Genomic DNA, 6750 nt, shown 5'->3' with positions numbered 1-6750 from the left:
AAACCCCTTGGCTATGTATAAGAAGATAGGCCTATTTATATGCAGGCATTTTGTTCTAGGAGACAAATTCCGGCAGATACCTGGAGGAGAATACACACTGGAGACTGGCAGTACATGGCATTATTGCTGCTCCTCTGACAGCTGCGAAGAAATTATACACAGAAGAGACAAAATCCTATGTGTACACAGAAGAGATGAAATCCTGTATGTCACCTCAGAGCTTCTTCTGTGCTTGCAAATACAAGAATTTTTATTATTCATGCAAAATGACAAGCAGAATAGGACAGGGGGGAATCCTGCCTTGGATTTATACCCAGGGAAAAGCAGGCAGAAGCCTGCAGTGTTGAGGAGGAAGGATGCTGCCAGATGTGGGGTAGTTAATCCGGTGACACAAGGCGATGCCATTCATCTGCATGTGGAATAAGGTCTCTGTGCATCTGGGCCTTGGCAACGTACACCTGTCAATGTCTGCTCATGGGAACTGCCCTTGCTCCAGGGGAAAGAAGCTGAGATTTAAGGAAAACTCATATTTGAGAGCTCAGCAATTTTGGTGTCCAGCTTTATTGGCTGCACTCTGCTCCTTCTCTCCCTGGCAACATGCACTACAGCTCCTGGCCTCCTCATGGAGCAGAGCATTAAGTATCCAGACATCTAGTGGTGTGTGCATTTAAACTTAAAAGATCTGGCAATGAGTAGCTACACACCATCAGATACTGCCAGTCTGGGCAGAAGTAGGGGGTGTGACGGTTTTGGCAAGCCATGGCAATTTGTTTTTCCTGTATGGTATATCATCTCAGTGACAGACATTTAGGAGGAAGAGCTTCTGCCTGTGTAGATGGCCATGCTATACGGTTGTTCCGGGTTTTGTAAGGAGCATGGTGTCAGCACACAACTTTCTCAGCCAGCACTGCTGAGGCATTTAGGCACTGTCTGTTCACACACAGAGCTCACACCCACCGAAAAGTGCTCCCTGAAAATAAACCCTCTGACCTACAGAAAGATGAAGGCAAAAGGTACCTGTGAAGGAAGAGGGCTTTGATTTTCATGCTAGACATCTTCTGTGTTTGCAATTTAATGAAGCAATATCTACAGTGGTGGTGATTCAAGCAGCCTGAGTTACACACATAAAAGTGCAGCCTTCTGTGACCTGATCCAGGTCTGCAACCTCTGATGCAATTATAAGGCAGTTTCTTCAGTGCCAGTGTTGGTAAGGCCTTTCTGAAGACAGGACGTATGTTCCTGGCCTCCTAATGCTTTTCCAAATTCTGCCTGATGAGTCTTGGGGAGAACTCATGTCCAGCAGGGTGCAGGCATGGTGAGTGCTTCCTGGCAGCGCCCCAAGGCCTCTATTGAGTAGTGCACGAGTGTTCAGACATCTGTCAAAGCTCTCAGAGCATCACTTGGCTGCTGACAGGTGGTGCCAGGCAGAGCAGTGGCACGGTATGCAGTCATAACAGTGATGAAAGCTAGATGGTGATACCCTCATCTTTCAGCAGAACCTGTGCACAGATGCACTTCAGATGTAAGATCCCAGCCTTTTTCATCACTCTCTGAGAAGGAAGATGATAAAGTTCTGTCTCAGACAAAAAGAAGTCAAGCACTGATAAAATAACAATAATAACAATAGAAAGGATGCATAAAAAAGGATTTCCTACAAGGTGGAAAATTGGGTAACTCTGGTTTCAGCATTCTGACAGTACCACAGCTTTGGAGATGATAGCCGACACATACCTGCCATCACAGTGCTTTCAATTTGTTTCATTTCTGTTACACTCAGACTTCTCTGCTGCAAGTGCTAGAGCTATGTGGTGCCCATAGTAGCCTTCACTTTCTGAACTTGGCTGTACTTTTAGGGCTTTGAACAACACATACTGATTACTATGGTTTCTAAGGATTGCTCAGTGGAGCCCTTCAGAGCTGACATGCACAGGGCTGCAAAACCCATGAGCCTCATCTCTCTGGAAAGCAGACTTGAACTATAGTGGGTGTAATAAAATTATAGTGGCATCATAAAAATGTATGACTCTTTCATAAAAGAAATTCAGTGCCTGAATATTTACAGGAGGGTTTTTCATCAATCTTCTTTCAGCTCCTTTCTGTAAGGCTGAGGCTCTCCTTTTGAGGAATGTATGCTGAGTATCATCACTTACATCATATCATTCATCAGAACCCACCTATCATGGCTCACTGGAACATAGGACCTCATCTGTTGTGCCTAGCTGGGAGCAAAAAGTGGGCTGAGCAGAAAATCCAGAGACAGTGGTAGCAAATAATAGGAAAAGCTATTTTTAATCCCTTTCCTCCCTCCCTCCTTCCCTCCCTCCCTCCCTCCTTCCCTCCCTCCCTCCCTCGCTTCCTTCCTTCCTTCCTTCCTTCCTTCCTTCCTTCCTTCCTTCCTTCCTTCCTTCCTTCCTTCCTTCCTTCCTTCCTTCCTTCCTTCCTTCCTTCCTTCCTTCCTTCCTCCCTTCCTCCCTTCCTCCCTTCCTCCCTTCCTCCCTTCCTCCCTTCCTCCCTTCCTCCCTTCCTCCCTTCCTCCCTTCCTCCCTTCCTCCCTTCCTCCCTTCCTCCCTTCCTCCCTTCCTCCCTTCCTTCCTTCCTTCCTTCGACCACCCTCAACACTCTCAGCATCTAGAGATATTGCTGCTTGGCCAGGGATTACATGGACATCACTGAGACCAGACATCTTACCAAACACTGTTCTTTGGAGCCAGTCTCCCTGCCCAAATTAAGTTGTAAATTTTGGAGAAGCAGCACTGAATAGATGGGATTTCAGCCCTCAATATGTCCTTGAGGTCTCAGAGGTCTCCCAAGTTTCTCTTATAAGCTATGATATTTTCCAATTCACACTGTAGCTAGGGTAATACAAAATATTTTCCTGTTAATAACACATGTAAATGGCAGTTGAGAGAGCTGGGTCTGCTCAGCCCGGCTGTGAGGTGACCTGATTGATAGCATCCTGTCAGTGTACCTGAAGGGAACCTACAGGAGAGAAGAGGACAGACTCTTTAGCAGGTTCTGTGGCGAGGGAACTAGAGATTTCAAGCTCAAAGAGGGAAGATTTAGATTAGATATAAGGAAAAAACCTTTTACAGTGAGGGTGGTGAGGCACTGGAACAGGTTGCCCAGCAATGTGGTTGATGCCCTGTCCCTGTAGACATTTTAGTGAGGCTGCATCAGGCCCTGGGCAACCTGATCTAGCTGTGGTGTCTCTGTTCATTGTGGGGGAGCTGGACTAGATGGCCTTCAGAGGTCCCTTCCCCCTCTAAGGATTCTATGATTCTATGACTTTGCAAATAATGCAATACACAACTTCAGCTTCACACTAACATGTGACAGTTTCTTTTTTAACCAAAAATTGAGGACTCTTCTCCAGAATTGAATTCTCTGCAAAATCACACGGCAAAATAAGAAGGAGTTCCTCAGCTGGGTTGAGCCACGGCACTTGCAAGCTGGAGCTCCCTGACTGGCAACCAGACGGCAATGCTGACACCTTATGGCCAAATGAAGGAGCTGCTGATGTTTCGTTTTGTTTTGTTTTGTTTTGTTTTTCTCCTCTTTTTTTCCTTTTCCTCCTCTATCTCATGGAACATCACATCCAAGTCATAGTCACATAGCTGCATCCAGTCCAGGCTTCGTTTGGTAGAAATTTTCATTCCCTTCAAAAAGTCCAGGAATTCTGCTGTCGTGTTGTGAATCTGGATTTCCGCATTTGGCACAAAAGAGGTGTTAGGCAGAGAAATGAATCTGTTCTGTCTGGGCGTCCTTACTCTGTGGGATTTCATTTTGTCTCTTTTGCTTAGATAAACTTGTAGACTCTTCCCAGTGCTCTCAGGCTGACCAGAAATAAAACTTCTGGGAAACCTGGAAGCTGTAAGTTTCTTCAGATAGGGCATGGGGAAGTCCTAAACGTGTCTTTCCTTCCTGTAAATGCATTTTGTAGAATCGCAGAACCGTTTGAGTTGGGAAGAATCCCTAAAAGCCAACTATTCCAACTGCTGTGCAATGAATAGAGACAGCTGCAGAGACATCAGGTGCTCAGAGCCCCGTCCAGACTGACCTTGAATGTTTCCAGGAATGGGGCATTCATCAGCTCTCTGAGCAACCTGTGTCATCCTTATTGCAAAAAAGCCTTCTTCCTTATATCCAGTCTAAATCTCCCCTCTCCTACCTGCAACGTCTTGACACTTCTTTCCCTTTCCCCTTGTTCCAGAACCCAGCAGTGAACTTTTGAAAGACCTCCATATAGCCGTGAAGAAAACAGAGGGATCTGACATTATAGTCACATCTCTCCACACAGTTCAACAAAGCCTGGACCAGTTCCTCAAGAATGCTGGTGCTGGTTTCTCCATTACCAGTGGCACCTTTAGCTCTTCTACCAGAAAGACACACCCTGAGGAGAGCTCCATGATGCCAACTGATGTGTGAAGGAATGAGCCTGTGCTCATTTGTTTTGGGTCATTATTCAATGATTTCTCCACTTATTTGGGCCATTGTAAATACAGACGTTTTTCAATACTGGGATATTTTTTATTGGACTGGTAGGAGAAGCTATTCCCAGATTTAACAAACAGCAAGCAGGTAAATGAATTGAAGCACTCCCAGAGGGCAGCATTTTCAGTAAGTCAGTTTTAAATGATGAAGATAAGCATTGGGGGTCTGTCCAGCTTCTGAGGCATCTTGAAGAGGACTAACATCAGACATCACATGCCTGGCATGTGTTGAAAATGAAGATGCTCCACGGTGTCTCAGTTCTGGCATCCAAATGATGCAATTCTCAAAAATCAGGAGTCACGGTAAAAATACTTGTCTTAAGTATCTACAACTAATTCCCAGTCTTCTTTCTCTTGAGAAGAAAACTCCATTTCTGTTGGAGCTGTGGCAAGGCTTGAAGTCACAGAAAACTAGTCCCAAAACAGAGATGGAGAGAGGTGCAGTTTGATGACGTGCAATCTGTTCCTGTTCTAATGAAAAGAGCTGGCTGTTTTTTTCCACAAGGCTTCACGGCTGTGAGAGAATTAGTCGGCACAACGTCTCACTGAGCCCCACAGAGGCACTGCTTTTCTAGTGGCGTGCACTGCCATCGCATCCCAGCCTGTCTGACGCTTACTGACTGCGAGAACGAATGACACCTAGCGGCTCTTTTCTGAAAGACAGCTTCTTCCCCCAAAATTTCTGGAACACGTGGTGGTGGACTGATCATTTCCCTCATGAGGAATGCTTGCTCTCTAAACAAACTTCTCCCATAGTGATGATCTTCTTTTCTGTTAGCTCCCTAAATCCACAACTGCAAAACCTGTGCTTTATCTAACGACACTGAATTCACCTCTTCTCTTTGTTTCAGTCTGTTTCAGCAGTGGCTCATGTCCTCCAGCAAAACCAGCTTCATGTCAGCCTGTCAGCTTTACCTGCATGCAACCGTTCCCTTGTGAAGCAGTGCATCCTGGCAGACAAAGTGACGAGGCAAGAAGGGGTGGGAAGTGCCAGGTGGGCTTTGCAGCAGTCTTCAGTACAGCGCTGAAGCATTCCTTGCTCAGCCCAGGTCAAACAAGCCTGAGGCGTGAGGCACATGCTCACCTTGGCAGGCTGCAGAATAACACCTAGTGTGACAAAATGATGCCTGTGTGAGAGCTTCTTAGGTGACCACTGTGGTCCGACTACAGGTCAGACTCTGATTTTTAGGCTTTTCTGAAGCGCATCAGGTTGGACACGTGCACTTTCCTTTGGAGATGTGGCACAGTGACAATTGTCTGCCACAGCATGGGGGAAGGCAGACAAGTTTCTCCTTGTCTGGGTGAAACTGTGCACTTCAGCACAGCAGCACTTTCATTTTCACCTTCTTTGTGGTCGGGAGGGATGACCAATACTCCTACAGTCTTGAATGCTGGGGTGGGAGGCAGAAATCCGTGTCACACGGAACAGACCCAGATAGCCAGTGCATGTGTTTGTGTATTTGCACACTGCTTCCAACCTTATCCGTTCCCTGCCATTTGGTATGTGACAAAGTTTCCAAGAGAAAAAAATAATAAGAAAGCCACACGCAACAGTCCTGAGCTGGCCATGCAGAATTACATGAGCACAAGGGATATAGGGAGAGTCCTCATAGGCAGAGTAGAAATAATGCTGTGCTGCAAACCATGTTTATTTCATTCAAAGAAGGGTGAATATGAGATGAAAATATTGGCTTAAGATATGTCACTTAGTAAAAAAAAATCATGAAACGTGGATTTTTTCTGTTCCACTTGCAGTGTGTTTCCTAGCCCACTGACTGAGGGAGCCTCCATTAAAGGCTTTGAATGCTTTGGGTAGCAAGGGTGCAGCCACCCATTTGCTGGTTGAAATGGTGGCCCAGGAGTAATTGCAATTTTCATTGCAAACAGGATATCTACTACACAGCGACTGAGAAGGAACCACTTGTTTTGAAGATAGTCATTGCATTGGTTGTAGGGCATGCCTGGCTCATCTGGGGACTAGAGTGAGCACATAGGAAAGACAAGAAATGAACCAATTACAATGGCAGAGCACCAGGCGAATATGAGAGAAATGAAGGGAGGCAGAGTGCTGCAAATCTCTACATATGCATGTTCACAGTGTAATTTAAGGCGTAGGAAAATGTTACCCAGAACATTGCTTGAAAAGTCACTCATATCAGGAGACAGGGAGATAACCTCAGTCAGTCCCAACGCCAGATCTGGGAGGTTTGCAGGGCCATGATCAAGTATGGCAGGTTAATCACTGAACATTTTTCTTCTC

Source organism: Tympanuchus pallidicinctus, unplaced genomic scaffold (assembly GCF_026119805.1).
Source record: "Tympanuchus pallidicinctus isolate F22 unplaced genomic scaffold, pur_lepc_1.0 scaffold4, whole genome shotgun sequence".
NCBI lineage: Eukaryota > Metazoa > Chordata > Aves > Galliformes > Phasianidae > Tympanuchus > Tympanuchus pallidicinctus.
Note: the sequence above shows the minus strand (reverse complement) of the source record.